Source organism: Columba livia, chromosome Z, assembly GCF_036013475.1.
Source record: "Columba livia isolate bColLiv1 breed racing homer chromosome Z, bColLiv1.pat.W.v2, whole genome shotgun sequence".
NCBI lineage: Eukaryota > Metazoa > Chordata > Aves > Columbiformes > Columbidae > Columba > Columba livia.
Window position 1 is genome coordinate 64,424,354 of NC_088642.1, and position 17,727 is coordinate 64,442,080.

Here is a 17,727-nt window from a genome sequence, read left to right on the forward strand (position 1 = left end):
GAATTTTTCTTACATAGGAAAAAAACACAGAACGAGGTCAGCATTCTACAACTAGGCAAGTCTTTTCCTAAAGCAACAGGAAAGAAGAAATTAAAAGTTTGTTACCATGATAAGTGAAAGCCTGGAGTTTGTCAGTTGGAAAAATTCTAGATTCTGAAATGTCTTGAGAGATCAGGCCCCAAGGGTTTTACACACTCCCTTTCAGCATTTTGTCAGCACATAGTTTGTCAATGTGTTTTGTTAATGAACACTAAGAATTTCATACGTTTTTCTGTGTCTTGGGTGACAAAGTTATGTGTCACTAGTACCGAAATAGCTAGCTAGCTAGCTCTGTATTCAAAAAAGTGGGCAGTTGGACATATAGTTTTGCATAACTTGAAGGAATTATTGCTTTTGCTATTTATGACATCTTCAAGCCAAAGAGAGAGACAAGTATGAGTGAGCTGATTGCTAGGCACATCGCCTGTTCCTCTCTGGAAACTCCCCAGTAAGACATAACCAGCTGGCACGGGAGTAGGTGAAAGCCAAAGCAAACTGATAACAGCTCTCGTGTCAGGAAGATTTGTCATATCCTTCCAAAAGTTTGATTCCTGACAGAGGTTAGTCCCAGATTTGAGTAAGGGGTGACCTACCTTCTGGCTGCTGCATTTCCTCTGGCACTGTAATGCAGTTGTGTGTCTGTCATTATTCTCCAAAGATGGTAGATGTTGTTCCCAAGGACGCACCTTTTGACGTAATGAGCCAAATGACTCCTTTGTCCTGCTTGCAGGTGTTGTGACTTGGCTGTCCAGAGTGGCAGATGGAAAAGGACAAAATCTGAGAAACAGACTGAGCAACATTCGAGAACAACCCTGGATTTAGGGAAGCCAAAGAAAAAGCTTTGACCAAATTCTTCAGTATTTCTGTTAATTACTATGTGGGCAAAACCAGATTTCCTTGAAGGGCTGAGTTTCAACTCTACAGCTTTATATGGACTGTGTTTAGAAGTGGGACGGGAATGAAACTTGCTCTAAGACTCATGACAAAATCTTCTGGAAGTTTTATGTTGTTTTAAGCTAAAGATTGACATTTTTACGTAAAAAAATGTGGTTACCAATTTTCTGATAATTTGTAAATTTGCCCTCTTCCATAACCTAAATAGTGCCTGTCTTCTCAGATTCTTCTCTTTTACCCACTATCAGACTTACTCTTATTTTGCCTGAGCTTTGCCTTTACATCACACATCATACCCTTTTCTATGTAGCAGCTCCCGCCCCTAATTGTTCTTTAATGAGTACTTTCTTCTGTGTGCACACAGTCCTTAGAGATTGCTCTCAGCCCCTTGTGCACCTTTAGGAAAAGTTTCAAGATGTCTGTATTCAAGGAGGAAGCCTTAAAAGGAGAATCTGAGCAGAGACTTAGCTAGGTCTGTACAGTCAGTCTTTCCTCCTAGCTGGGCCTTCCCCTGGAGCAAGCAAGCATCAGAACAGAGCAGATCGGGTAGTACCTCCAGGATCAGCTATTCACTCCTCCCCAGAAGATGATTTACTCACTTATTGGGATCCCAAGCTAAAACCTCAAATTAGTTAGGTAATGTGACACCAAAGAAGGATAAAAAGAAAGAATGGGAAAAAAAAAAAAAAGAAAGAAAAAAGTCCTCTCCACAACCACTGAACTACTACAGGCTGTTTCTTCACTGTGAGTCAATTTGCTGAAATCTCTGGATGATGTCTTCTCTTTCCACTAGGGTATTCTGGAGGATAGAAATAAGTCTTCACTGACTTCAGGTCCACTTTTTCTCATTTCAGCAGCACTACTTTTCCTAGGAAAGATTGAGTAGAAGCTGAATAAAGACTCCAGGATTTTTCATATGTTATTGATGGCAGCTGTAGTAGCTCAGCTACCTGTACCACTAAAACCAGGCTGGTAGCAGCTCACACCTAAAGCAGTCAGAAGAAAACAATAATGAGCTTTGGTCAAGGTAATTATTTTAAACAAACACATTCATTCGCCACACTGGACTGGCTCCCAAATTTTGGCTGATGATGGCAGCTGAGTAGGGTGTGATATCTGCACCTGACTTTCTCTCTGCCATTTCCTGCTCAGCTCCCGCTTTGATCTTTGTCTCTGAATATAATTATGAAGCCTGAATCAGAACCAGACTTTCATTTCTGCTGCCCCAACTTGCCCTCCTCTCTAGCTCTTAAGGAAGACACTGTGATTCTCAAATGCTTGTCTTTTATCTGTAGTCCAATAAAACAGACCACCTGCAAATTCAGGTTGCTTTTTTCTTTTTATTACCTGCTTTTTATTATGTAGCCAACATACCCCAAAAGTACCGAGTAACTGCATATAAAACATAATTAAACTTCTGAAAGGAATGTATCTTCTCTGCCTGAAATTGTTGTACCAAACCCTTAGGTGACGTACACTGGCAGAGCTCTACTGAGATCATCCCAGCTGTCTTCATTTACAGTACTTGTATATTTGGGCCAATCATTTTTCTCTTAGCGATAAGTTCATACTGAGCTGGATCTTCAAGACTAAAGGAATTCATTCTTGTTTATCAGTGGGAGACAGTTAGCACAGACCTGTTAATTGAAATAAAACTATCCTGATTTACGGCAGCCCAACATTTGCACTGCCTTCCCACTTCCCCTCCACACCCTAGTAGATATTGTTTCAATATTCGGCATTTAAAAATCAACTTACTACAGAAAAATACATTCATACAACAAAGATATTTTTCTAAGGCTTTGGACTCACCACAGGATGTTAGGATCTTGAGGTTCTATGTCCTACATCCTATGTTCTATGTAAATGGAGTAGTAATCACTATTAGGTTACATTAGTGTATTTAATTATGATAGTTAGTTCCTATTTGCTAGAAAGAGAGCAAGCCTGAAGAATTATGAAACAAAACTCAAAGGTGCTTTTTTTGTTACATGCAGTTCTTAATAAAGATATGATGTTCACCACTGTAAATTTTTATTCAATGAGGACCAATAACAATAAGGAATCTTGTACTAATCAGGACATGTACATCTATGTTTGTACACATACATAAATACCAACTTTCAGACTCATCCTCCTTTTTCTAAGTTTTTCACTAGCCTAAGTGCAGCATAAAAGCAACATAAAGAAGGACAGAATCATGTATCATATGTCTAATTTTAGAGCTTTGGTTTTGTAAAAAGAATTGTCAGTTTGTCCCAGACATGCTTGTTGACAATGATCTTAGTATTTCATCCTTTATTAACCAGAACATTTTACTGTAGCAGATTTCGTGTTACCATCACAAACAGCACACATCAAATGCTTGTGCCTAGCGACTGTTACAAATTCTTCTGGGAGAGTTAAGGTTGTAAAACAAGAACATTAAGTGCATACATAAAAAGCACAAGCCAACTGTTTACAGCTCCTACATAAATGTCCTCCTTATGTTTCCTTTATTTTTTATTAGAAAGTGACAAAGCAGAAGTCAACTACCCAGCAAATGCCCGCCATTGCTGGCTATTGAACCAGAGCGAACTAAGTTTAGCTAATCCTCAATCCTTTCTGTTGCAGAAAGGTCAAGGGCATGAAGGAGCAAATCAAACCCCTATATTTCTTCTGTAGTTTTAGGAAATTTTTTCAGATGGTGGAAGCCCAGGCAGTTCTACATAATCATGGCCTTCAGTGAAGTTGCCCAAATTTCACAATGACACAAGTGATGAAAAGCTTGAGCCTATCTTATTTATGGACAGATTGGATTGCATCTATGATATCACCAGAATAAACTTGTAAAATAGTCTTAAGCATTTAAAGTACTGACTGTATCCTGTTATACTCACTTTCTGCTGCTGTAGCTTGACTGACCTTTTAAAGACAGAACTCTTCATTAAATGGTTAAGCACAGAGTTAAAGGGAAAGCGTTTCCATCTCTTTTCTCTGAAGTGGCTGACTTTGAAGTTTTGTAGTGCAAAAGATACAGTTCAGACTGGAGTCAAATACTCGCCACAGGAACTACTGTTCTTACAATAGCAGAGGGTGTGTTACAATGGAGATTTGCTGAATATACAGACTTTTTGAACACAGTCAATACATGGTGTTCTGTTAACAAGTTGATCTCTTCCTGGAGTCATCCTTTAGATCCTTTATTACAGGGACTAGTGCAAAAGAGTTTCACTGAAACAGGGTAATTCCTTTGACAGATGTGATAACAATAACTATATTTTCCTTTTTGATACACGGCTTTTTGGTTTCACTTCACATATCTGTATTAAGGGATTTTTTTGATGGACATTTTATCCTACTACTAGATCCTAAGTTGGGATCATTTTGTAATCAGTGGCGTTTCAACCTGACAGAAACAGCAGAGAAGAGCTGAGAAATAATAAGCCAGGTTTCTGTAGGCATTTCACAGAAGTTCCTTTAAGTACTTAGTAACTCTTCAAACAGCATGTAAAGCACAGTGAAAGGCTCCTAATTTTCATACTCCAAAATGTCTCCACAGAACTGTTACATTTTCCCAATGAGGAGTGATACAGAGATGTTGTGGCTGTGTTTTCATAGGTATTTCCTTAAGGAGATGTTTCTATTCACCTAATCCATAGGGAGTATTTTAATAAGACAGACCCCCCTCCAGTATGATCCATCAGTAAACGACAGTGTGATGTTAGTGTTGTTTCTCACAACAAAGATGTTTTGGATTTTCTGTAGAAAAGCAGATTCACATTCCTAACTTTCCTCTAATCCACCTGTCCCTCCTCAAATACCCATATCCACTTTTTAGCCATCTTTCCTGCCAAGTCCACTCTGGAGCCTATCTGGATATTTCTCTCTTTATTAAAAAAACTTTGGAAAACAAGAACATTTATTTTTTCATAAGGTTTTAGTACTTCTTAACAGTTACAGCAATACATTGACTGTAGTATATATAAGATATGTGTAATAGCAGTATTAGTTAGATAACATCTATTGGTAAGGGAATGAGTCTGAAATTTGGTGAAAAACACAGACATGCATGCACTCACACACACACACACTCACTCCATGTAGGTGTATATTTTTATCCACAGATATATCCTTTTTCCATTCACAGTTCCTTATTGAAACTTATGATATTTAAAGAGCCAAACAGGGCAGAAGTGTTCAGTCATGGGTAAGTGAAGATGCTAAACTACTCCCTGGCTGGCCCAAGCTCATTCTGTGCACTCCAAGCTCTTCTAGATCAACCACTTGCATCACTTCAATTCTATTAATTGAAAGTAAACACCTTCCTCTAATTTTAACCTGCTAGGAGAGTCAGTTTGTTTTAGAAAACCAGTGCAAACACTCACCAAAAATAAAGAGCAAACTATGGCTATTGAAGAGAAATTCTTATGAATGACAACCGTCGCCTAAGAAAACACACGGTTGTCACTCATTAGTGCAATGCAGAAGAATTAGCTGCAACAACGTACCATGATTATGTTGCTGCAACAATAACCAAAAATGGAAATAATTCATAGTTTCCATCCATTACTCTAGGAGCATCAGGATTCCCCAAAAAATTAAGCAAACACATTTAAAAATGAAACAAACACAACATAGAGAGTTTCTACCTTGGAATATTGAATTGCACTACCTTGTCCTACTACTAGTCATATTCTTTAAAACTAAAAAGTAGGAAGAAATGGTATGCCAATTTATCTTTTTGTTTATTCTTTTTTTCTGTTTGTCTTTTTAAGAAGCCTTCATTCCTGCCTTAGCTGTCACAGGCTATGGCTGCTTCTAGGCTAAGTAACTCTGCCATCTGCAAGGTTTCCTCCTAGCACAATAGGAGCCAGTCACATTTGTCTGTCTTGTAACAAATTATATTCTAGCTGCAGAAATACAGGATGATTCAGAAAAATACACCCATAAGATATTACTGTGGATTAATTCTAGATCTACAGCATTTTAGAAGAACACCTATCTAAATGTTACACATTTATAGTACCCTGCAAGTTCTGTGATTACAGTTTTTCATGTGAAGAAGGGTATATACATCTCACAGCAGTGGCTCTGAAGGCATGGGACCAAATTGTATATGCTTTGCATGCCTCAAATACCTATTGAGTGAAACTGAAAGAGGAATCTTCTTTTCTAATGATGATGATGACGATGACAATTTAGCTTTTGTTTTATTTTTTGTGTGCCTCTAAAGAAAACAGCAGTTATCTTTTCCCTCTGTGCCGCACTGCTTGATTCCTTAAAAATAATTCCTTATAGATAATTCAATTATTCTTGCTTTTTCTGTGAAACATTCTTTCTTAGACAAGAGTCCCTACCACAAACTGTGTCATTAAATTTCCCTTCACTCTTCATAAGTGCCTTCATATGCATTCATTTGGTTTGTGCTGGTAGAAAAAGTGAAACTGAAGAGTCAAAGTCCATCAAACAGTTTTGACAGGATCCAAGCACTATATTACTTTTAAATTTACATTTCTCTTCAAGGCACAGTTCCCTGTATATCAACTGTGTGTGTACACATACACATGTCTAAGGATATTTACTGTTTTGCCAAAATAACAATATTGCACGATAACAACAAAGAACACCTAATTTAAGAGACAAGCACCTGCTAGTAACATTTTGATATAAATACATGCAGCCATGATTTTTCTCCTCTGGTAATATACAAGAATGAAATACAAACTAGGAGTGATCTTCAAGTGATGGTGATTGCCAAAAATACTATTATGATCCTATCCGAGGTCATCATTTTGAAATGGATAGATTAGAAAAAATCACAGGACAATATTAGTCTAAATACTGATGTCCTGACGCACAATTGCTCTGCAAAATGAGATTAAGAGATTCTGTGCTCTGGTTTGTAGGCACTTAATTTCTGATTAGATGACTGGAAGAAACTGTTATGTTCAGAATGGTTGACTGGAAGAAACTGTCAGAGTGTTGATGTTTTCCAGGGACCGTGGCTCCACAATGCACATTAATTCTATTTGGCTTTGTGAGGTAACAAATGGGTCGTGTGTACTCCTCTGGGGAATTATGAGGTTTACTTGCCATTTTGCAACTTTCCTTACAAAATTCAGTGAATGTTGGTATACAAAAAGCATAAACACGGCCTGGTTTCATATGGTGACAAATGTGGTCTGTAGCCCTGAAAGTGAAGCTTTCTGACTTCTCTAGATTGAAAGTCAGAAGACAGAGGAAAGCAGGAGGTCTCTATTTACAAGTAACCACCCATATCAATTCTTATTTCTCCATCTTCATACTAACAGGCTTAAAAGAGTTTTTCTGATCCTGTATCAGTTTCTGTGAAAACATACTGAAACATCTGTCATTAGTGTGAAAGAACCTTAGTGACTGAACACAGATTTGTAAAGCACTGAAATGAGATTCATTACGTAAGGTGGTGAAAAAAGAAGCAAGTAACTAATCTGGACCAGTTGAGACCCCAAGTATAACCCAATTGTGAGTTACAGTTTAAGGTCTGAACTTATAGCCCAGGAGATTTGAATAACAAAGATCCAACTCTGTCAGATGTAAGTGTCCTAGGTAACAAGAAATTTGGGTGTTACAAATCAGGCCACCTTTTCTGTCCTGCCTTCTTCAGCAACTTAGAGAGAGGTTTGGTCCATGTTTGCCACTTTCTACTGACAGGGAGATACAAAAAATGTGTAGTGATATTGTCCTGAGTCACAGACCATAAGCAGTATATCAGGTATCAATAAGGAATTTCTTCTGTGAGAGCCCTTACACCTGGGGATGTTGGAGTAGCTGTCCCTTCCCAGACACCTCAGGGATGAACACCAAAGCCAGAAGCTGAGGAGAAGAAGCCATGCTCTCCATCTGCCTTTCAGTAGACTGTTGAAGGAGGTAAAGACAGAGACAGGAGTCTACTGCTCCTCTCCAGGATCCACACTGGCACAAAAATCCCTCTGCCACACAGCGCCCTGGTAGAACTTGTCAGCTACAGACATGGTCCCTCTTGGAGCTCTCTCTGGCTATTTGCCACAGTCTTACAACAATGAGTCACTGAAGGTTATCTGGCCCTTATGCATTAGTGTTGGACAATCTATAAGGACTTGACTTGTTGGATCATGCATTTCCTTCCATTATGCCAGTACACTAAAAAAACCCTCCTACATACTTATGTGCTTCCTATAATGCTTCCAATAATCACAGCTGCTGCAAAGAGTGTGCTCACCCTTGCAATTATCTTGCTATCAAGAAAGCTAAGAAAATAAAGGATTTTGCTCTCCACTGGGTACCCTGTGATGCTTAGGGTCTTTCTCATTAAAGAAAAGGTACATGTTTTAAAGTATGTCAGCAGCTGGAAATATATGCAATTTTAAAAGGTTGTTTTCAGAGGGTGATGGATTTGCTTGTAAAGGAATCACTTAGAGACTCAGTGTAGCTTTGAGCTAAACCAGAGGATGAATTAGTTTTATAACAACAAGACTTACAAGAGGGTTTAATATTAAATATTAAACATTCCTCCATTAAAATCTTGAATGGAAATCTGGGTATGATGGATTGATTCAAGGAAACAACCATTCACGTGATCATGCACAAGATCTCCATCTGCGTTCCAGTCTGGAAAGAAACCTTGTTGCTGATGTTAGCTCCTGGAGTATAACAGAGGATTACTGAGCACAGAGGTGGACATCACCTCTCTGCTCAAAGGAACACACACAACCTCTGGAGGGCTGCACAAAGGGAATCCTTTCCTCACCATTGACTGTGATTTTCTGGTGGATGCTCACAACAGCCTTTTTGAGACCTGGGGAGACCAGAACACCCCAACACCTTCTTTGCTTTACAGAAACAAACCATAACAAATTAGTCAAGCAAAACCCTATGAGATACTTCTTATGTAACAGTTTATGAAACAATTACCTAATTTGTCACAGCATTCTACGGTTTTAACAACAGCTTCCAAACAATTAACTCAGATTTATCTAAAAAGAGACTGAGGTGGCAAAGAGAGAGTTTTCTAAAAGCAGTCAGCAACTACTAGCTCTTGCAGAGAAATTCAGAGGCCAAAGGGAATGGAACCATCTTAAGGAAACTGGCCTTGAGAGACCAGATCTTACAGGAGTTTGAAGAAGATTGGGTGCCTAGGTCACATACTGCTTCAGAAAAGCCCAGCTTCTGGTCTTTTGGCTCCTGCAAACTATTCTGAGTCCCTTCCTCCCTAAATCCTATTAAGTCTACAGTTTTCAGGATCTATTCCACATAAATCAGTTTTGAGCTGATCAGCACTTCTCTATTAATAGTTTCCAGACCCATGCTGTAAGAGTATGAAAAATCAGAGTAATTCAAGCCAGAAAATTTGTAATGAATTTTGTTTTGTGAGAGATGGCAAAATGGCAAGAAGGATTAAACTGAGAAGCAGGAAAGTTGGTCTTAACAGCAAGAAGAGTCTCCTAGCATTAAATGGTTTCCGGGTAGCATAAATTGGGATGTTCCCACTGATTCACTTGGGATTTGTGCTTACCAAATCTAAGTAAGTTTCTAGTCCTCTTTGTTACCAAGAGGTCTGGTTCTGGCTGGTTTTTGTCTGTTTATGTCAGCACACTCAGCTGACTTCAGCTGATGAAGCTCAACTTGCCAGTGTTGAGAAATCCATTGTTGTATATCTCTCTTGGGTCAGCATTTATTTCACATTTTTTCCTAGAGATATATTTATTAGTGTTAAGACTCAGGGAATCCTTAAGGTCTCCCAGGTTCCAGTTTACCAAAATGCTCATGCAACGTAACAGTTGTCAAATGAGGTCATCTTCACTTTGTCTCCCGCTCATTTTCCAAGTTCACAGCTGTTACCAACTTCCACTGGGTAGTGACTTATCTGGCACAACGTGCAAAGCTGGAGTGTGACACTGGCAGGGATAAAGGTAAAAGGGAAGGAGAGCATTATCCTACTCCTTCCTCAACAGCAAAATAGTGGATTTGCTCGTTCAATCTGCAACTGTGCTCTCTCAGTTCAGTTATTTCTCCCATGTTGCTTTACTTGGAGCAATGTTGTTAGCCAGGTGCGAGAAGTTTCCCCAGGTTTGTACTGGGTATGAGTCATAGAATCATAGAATATCAGGTTGGAAGCGGCCTCAGGGATCACCTGGTCCAATTTTGCTTGACAAAAGCACAGTCTAGACAAGATGGCCCACACCCTGCCCAGCTGAATCTTAAAATGTATCCAATGTTGGGGAATCCACCACTTCCCTGGGTAGATTATTCCAATAGCTGATTGTTCTCATTGTGAAAAATTTTCGTCGTGTCCAATTGGAATGTCCCCAAGAGTAACTTGTACCCATTACCCCTCATATTTTCCATGTGACTCCTTGTAAAAAGAAAGTCTCCATCTTCTTTGTAGCCACCTTTTAAATACTGGATCATGTTGATGAGGTCTCCTCTAAGCCTTCTTTCCTCAAGGCTGAACAAACCCAGTTCTCTCAGCCTTTCCTCCTATGACAGGTTTCCCAGTCCTTTGATCATCTTTGTGACCTTTCCCTGGACCCTCTCCAGCCTTACACATCTTTTTTTGCACAGTGGGGACCAAAACTGAATAGAGTATTTCAAGTGTGGCCTGACAACCACTGAGTAGAGTGGGATAAAGACATTTTGTCTCTGCTGGTGATGCCCTTGTTCATGCAGCCCAGCATCCTGTTGGCTTTCTTTGCTGCAGCAGCACACTGTTCACTTCTATTGATCTTGTTGTCCACTGGGACCCCCAAGTCCCTTTCTACAGAGCTGCTCCCCAGGTGGGTAGATTCCAGCCTGTGCTGCACTCCTGGATTGTTTACCCAGGTGCAAGACCTGACATTTATGTTTGTTGGACTTCATAAGGTTCTTGTTAGCCCACTCTTCCAGCCTATCCAGGCCATCCTGCAGGGTGGCTCTCCCCTCTGAAGTGTCTGTTTCTCTACATGGTTTGGTGTCTTCAGCAAACTTCATCAGGGTACACTTGATGCCATCATCTCTTATGAAGAAGTTAAATTGCATTGCATCCAACATAGATCCCTGAGGGACTCCACTCATGTCAGGTTGCCAATTTGAAAAGAAGCCATTTACCACCACCCCCTGGGTATGGTCTGTCAGTCAGTTCCTCACCCACCACAGAAACTGTTTGTCTAGACCATAATGCATCAGTGTCCCTAGGAGGAGGCTGTGAGAAACTGTATTGAAAGGCTTGGAGAAAGCCAAGTAGGCAATGTCCACTGCTCACCCCATATCAACCAAGCAGGTTACTTTGTTGCAGAAGGTGATCAAGTTTGTTGAGCATGACTTGCCTTTGCTGAATCAGTGCTGGCTTTTCCCAGTCATGTGTTTCATCTGACTTGTGACAGCCCCCAGGATGGGGGCATTCATTCCATAACTTTCCCAGGGACTGAAGTAAGACTGGTGGGACTGTAATTTCCTGGATCCTCCTTTAAGCCCTTCTTGCAGACTGGGGTGACAATAGCCTTCTTCCAGTCTTCTGGAATGTCCCCTGATCTCCACCAGTTCCCAAAGATCACAGAAAGAGGCCTTGCAACAACATCAGTCAGCTCTCTTAACACCCTTGAGTGGATAATATCAGGGCCCATCAATTTGTAGGGGTCAAGCTCCTGTACTAGTTCCCGTACTACCTCTTTCTTCACTGATGATGGGTCTGTGTTAGCATGAACCTGGATTTCTATGCCCAAGTCCCAGAGCCCACCAGTGCTGGTAAAGGGAGAGGTGGAGAAAATGTTGAGGATCTTTGCCTTTTAAGCATTGTTGTTGACTAATTCAATGCTCCTGTTTAACAGAAGGCCAATTTTTCCTTCAGTTTCTGCTTGTTTTTTACATACCTGAAGAACCCTTTCTTGTAGTTCTTGACATTTCTGGCTGATTTCAATGTGAGCTGAACTTTTGTTTTTCTAAGTACATCCTTGCACACCCTGGCATTGCCTTGGAGTTCTCAATAGGTATCCATCCTCTTTTCTATCTCTGGTACGCTTCCCTTTTTGTTTTGATCAAACTCAGAATCATGCAGTTAAGTGAAGGGAGTTTCTTGCTCCATCTGCTTCTGAAGTACTTTATATGGGGGACAATATCAGAATTACTGTCATTTGAACAGACAACTCTGAGGGTCATGGGCTTATCGAATCCTGAGGTGTAGCTTTTATTACTCAATCTTTATTATTTAGTTAACAGTGCCAGGAAACACTTCAAGGCAGTGAAATGGTGTTTCACCATTCCGGTGTAGTCCCTGGTCCATGGCAACCACTGCACTCTGAGGTGGTTACCAGAGAGGCTTCAGGAACGAGCACAAACTGACCCAGTCTGTCTTGGAAGTTAGGAGAGCTCAGCAGTATGGATGTCAGTCAGTTTCAGACACAATTTAACACTGCTAAAATTATTCATATATAATAGTCTACCTGCCTAATCTGAACAAATTTTATAAGCTGTTCCATCTATCTCGGGATTTGTTACTATTGTGTTTGATACTACTAGCATTGAACATCCTTACACTGACACTCATGACACGTCTCTACTAGCTTCCTCCTTGAAGGCACAGGCTTGGTGGTTTGCTTTGGTTCAGCTTTCCCTGACTTCAACACTGAGCAGACTCTGAGCGGGAACTACTCAAAGTCTTTGTGGCTTGCCCAAAACACTCTGGTCTGGGAGCATAGTCTAACCTCTTCTTGCATGTGCACTTTCATTTCCTGCAGGAAAGGTCACCAGGCCTTCCCACTCCCACTCCATCCAGTGGACCTGCCAAAATGGAAGGGCTGGAAATTTTCAGCACTTGTCCTCCAACTTACTCACATTCTACTTGTTTTCCTCTGCTATTGAAACAAAAAGGAAAGGTGTCAAGGAAGAGAAAGCAACTGCCCAAGAAAGGCATGTGTGTTGACAACAAAGGATAAAAGCTCATTAGTCTTTAATCACGAGTTCTGACTAAAGTATGTGTCAGGTGAAATATATTTGCCTAACATTAGATCAGCTGCACTAATATTTTGACAAAGAAAAAGAAATGGGTGCCGGGTGAAGGTTCTGTGGTCTAAATTTCTAAATACACAAGAACAATCTGTACCTTCAAAATTGTATTGTATAAAACAGGACAGTTGTTTAAGTGGACAAAAAGATATCTGTAAGGCAGTCTGTTTTTTGTTTCTGCTGTTACATATATCACAAACAATGTCACTTTTGTGTGTGTGTATGTGTGCTGGTTTGTTTTTTGTCTGTTTGTGGGTTTTTTATTATTATTATTCTTTTTTTATTTCTCCATTCAGTTGGAGTTCCCTCTGAATTAACATATCTTAGTCTTAAACATCTGAAGAATGAAGATTAGTTAGACTGGAAATATTGATGCAATATTAACTACTGTAAAAAAGTCTCTGTTATGAAAATAACACAAAAAAGAATACAGTTTCAATAGCGTGAGTTTGCTTTTAGGTTGAGAAGTTGAAGAAATCTTTCACAAGAACAATTAATTTGTAAGTGCTTGATTTGTACAAGCTAGATCTATCCAGTCATCAGAGACTATTGCTCTTGCATGCTTTGCTTTCATGACAATATTTATATAGAAAACAATTATATTATCAACCTACATATCTACCTTCCAGTCAGATTGTGGCTGCCATGCCAAACAAAGACAAATGGAAACCCATATTCTACATTCCTAGCGGAGGAAAAAGGCTTAAGTGAATTATTCTTTGACATTAATAGGATAACATGTGTGCTTTGTAACAAACAGCAATTTTGAGAGTGATAGTGTTGATGGAAGGTTGGGGGAGATGGATGTTAATATCATCAGACATTCCTGCTTGCAGATAAATGTTCCTGAAGACAGAATTAGATCAGGAAAGAAATTGACTTTGTCCATCATTTTCTAAATAAAAAGCAATAAGAAATCAAAACCAAAAGGCCTTAGACTTTAAAGCAAAAATCTCTGAACTTCATAAGGCGTAGTGCTGACTCGTGAATTTCCATGGCAAAATTTTCACCCATATCTATGAGGCAGTATGGGGCTTTAAAGGCTAACTCTCCTTTACTTCCTTTTATTTCTTAGAATCATAGAACGCAAATCAGTGTTGCCTTTTTTTTTGCATCCTGCACTCTCCACCAGCAACTGCGCTAGACCCCCATGCCCCAGCACTCATCCTTCACCACTCTTTCACATGTCATTCCTCACAGTGATCCTGTTACACCCACTCCCGTTAATCAACATAGCTTTCCCCAACCTCTGCTCCTCCTTCTTCCCTCCTCCCTTTTCATCCACATATAGCCATTCCTTCTCTTGCCAAATCTTCAAAGCCTTCTCTTTGTCACCCCCTTTCATCTCCACTAACAGAGAGTGAGTGCACTTCATTTATTTTCTTCGAGGAAACAGTCTGAGCACCTTTATAAGTCTATATTGTACTCAGGTTAGTTTTACCCCAAAATAATTAAGAAATACCTGTTTTGACATCAGGAGTTTGTAACAACAGACTTTTATTTTTATTTTTTTACGTTTCTTCATTTTTCAAGGACCTGCTTAATGCCAAATGCAAAATGACCCATATCATGTCAATGTTGGGTTCACCAACTGAGCCACCCGACTATAAGCCATTCAGCTGCTTGGACAGTGAAAGGCCAGTTTTAGTCACCTCTAAGGCCTGAACACTCAGATCTGCGTTCAAAACACACCAGAGGAATTTGTGAGCCTTGGGACAGCCTCTGTACTTGAAGAGGTCGGAACAGGTTGCCTGACGAAACCCATCTTCAGGTATCAACAAATTCAAGACAATAAACCCTCCTAGTACCAATCTGAAGCAGGTCAAATACTAAGAACCTCTGGATATGATAATTGTGTTTTAAAATGAAAAAACAAACTTAGAAGAAGAAATTTTAAAATGAATAATGTTAATAATAGAGTTAGTTCAGTATCGTTGGATCTCTGCTGTAATACTCACTGGTCTGTGTATTTTACAGGTCAATGCTATACACTTGATCACAAAAATTACACTTTGGTGCAAATTTGTGCACTTTGTATATAACATTTAATCTCAGTCATTAGCTTTAGAACTGTCATTTCTAAAACAAGAGCTCAGTCATGTAGGAAAAACAACCCACTTTTTAAAAACTAATGATAAATCTTTAATATCAAAATTGCCGATAATTTTAGCAGAAGCATAAAACTAACATGTTTATTGTACAGTTTCAGTCTTTCTTCTGTTCTTTTCTGGAGCCATAAGTCTCATTTGTCCCCTCCTTGTGTGCTAAAGTCACTGAAAATTATACAAAGTACTTTTAAATACCCAGTCCAAAACTTTGTGGTGCACTGAAGGCCAAGAACATAAAACAAACAGGTTAAAACCACAAGATTAAGTAACACTGGAATTACAGTTTGAGTAATATTCTTCATTTTCACATTAAATACAATGAAAGCTATCTGTACAGCTTTATTTGAAGTTACCATAGGGTTAATAATTTGCTGTATCTGCATGTAACAGAAATCAACAGGCAGTCATCAAGCTATGTGCCACTTTTTACCTATTATTTTGGTAGGATTGTCGGGCATATATGCTATATATCTACACACACATGCACACTTGCAAGTACCTTGCATGTATCCTTAAGAAACACAAAGGCTGGTTTTATTTGGCTAGTACTTAATGTGAAAATACACGTAAAATATTAAGAAAAGCACAGAACTATTTAAGTTACACCCAAGCAACTCAAACCTGTAGTGCTTGAATTAATCAGTATTCATTGAGGTGGATCTGATAGCTGGGTAAAGCAATATTTTCTTTTATTTCCATTTCTTTTCTTAGTCACTTTGATTCAGAGTATGGGGACAAAACGAAATACACCGTTATTCTTCCAAAAAGTCAAACCCAGAAGCCGTGAAAGCCTGTATATTCACATCAGATGGCTTATAATTTGTGCTTTTATATCCTAACTCGGGACAATGACACACACAATGTCTGTCCCGTTGTGAATAAAGTTAGGTCATGCAGTCTATTTGGGTTGAAAACTGCTGGTTTAGGTTGTTTTCATTTTTACCTTTTTTTTTTTTTCCTGTGTGTGCATGAAGAATTCTCTCTTTTAAAAAATATTATTATTCAAGTGCATGCTGAAATTGAATCATTCTATTCTTACATAATTTTTCAAGGGATTGTGCAACCTATAAAGAAATCCAATTAAATTTCCCTTGCAGGCAGAGCCTCATTCAGCACACCTTTATAAAGCTGGCTTGTTGTATTGTATGGCATGTCTATGAATTGAGAATCACAGAAGCTCTGTCCCACTCCTTGTCCTGTGTGACATGATGTAGAGAGAGAGAGTCCACCAGCAGTGTTTCAAAGAACTGTATTATCAGGAAACATAAAGGCTTTTCCATCATTTCTGCTGCCACAATTTAGAATACACCTGTGCCAGTGCATTTGACAGAACAGTTTCGAGCAGTGTATGGTTCACGCATTACCTTCTGCATTTGTAATTCTCACTTTTCTTATACTAGGGATGTACAGTTTGATGCTAAAGATGATGTATAGATTTTCAGTTGAAGAATAGCAAAAGCACTTTTTAGAATGGTATTTTGGTTTCCCAGGCTGCACAAGTGGAGTGCACACTTCGCCTATCTCAGAGAAGCAGAGTGCAAAATTTGTAGAGTTTGATGGCCCAGTCGTGGGATTGGTGCACTATTTGTCTGTGTGCCTCACCAAAGATTTAAATATCATAGGATTATTTAAACGAAGAGCAGGCTCACTCTGGCTGTCTCCAACAGGAAAGGAATGCTTGCCTTCGTCCATGGACACAGCATGGAAACACACAGAGCCACCTTCATTCAATATCAGACTTTACCAACAGTGGGTGTAAGCACTGTGTATCCTGCATGTGAGGGATACTCCAGGTTGTACAATCAGATGCCTTGACTTGGTCAATCTAGTTGTCTTTATTGCTGAGAAAGATGTGGCAAACCATGCTCTGTAGGATCTGGGTAGTTTCCATGTAGGAGATTACTGGTCGTGGTAAGGAGCAGGAGTATTTATCTACCTGGTGGAATATATCTGGCCTGCATGGGTAACTGAGTTAACTACAAATGCCTCCTTTCACCTCCTCAGACCTCCGTGTCTTGCAGTTGGAAATAAATTATAAGATCCAAATTATAAACACTATGTGGAATGCAGTGATGATAAAGATCAACCACTATATATCTTCCTGTTAATATGGAATTGATTTCTGTGCTATATTTCCTGATGTTTCTCAAATCTAATTTAAATGTTCCCAAGTGTACTTTTCCCTAGAGAAATTATTCCACTGTCTAATGTTATGACAATGGGCAAAATGTAGTTCAGATCCAGTTTAAGAACTGAAACATACATGTATGCAACCTTAAGAAACAAGGCAGTATAAATCACATGTTTAAAATCACACATGTGCTTCAGTGCTATAAATAGTGTCACTGCCTGGGATTTTCTTCTGATAGTCAATCTAAATTTTTCTTCTTTTAATTTCTTCTCATTACTGCTCTAGTTATACCCTTGTAACTAAGCTAAATAATTAATTGACATTTTCATTTACTTCAATGGGAGCCATTCACACATATCAGAGGACAAATTTTAGCCCTTAATAAAGAAATGAACTATTGTCTCACCAAGCAGATACTGAAAATGCTAGCCTACACCTGCTTACACAGGAGAATTGGGAACTAACTGTTGGCAATGATCAATTGTCCCAAGAGTCATCTGTAGGGTGATATTCTATTGATTCTTTACAAACTCAGTCTAAAACAATAGTTTAAAACAAGTGACAGCACTCACCCTT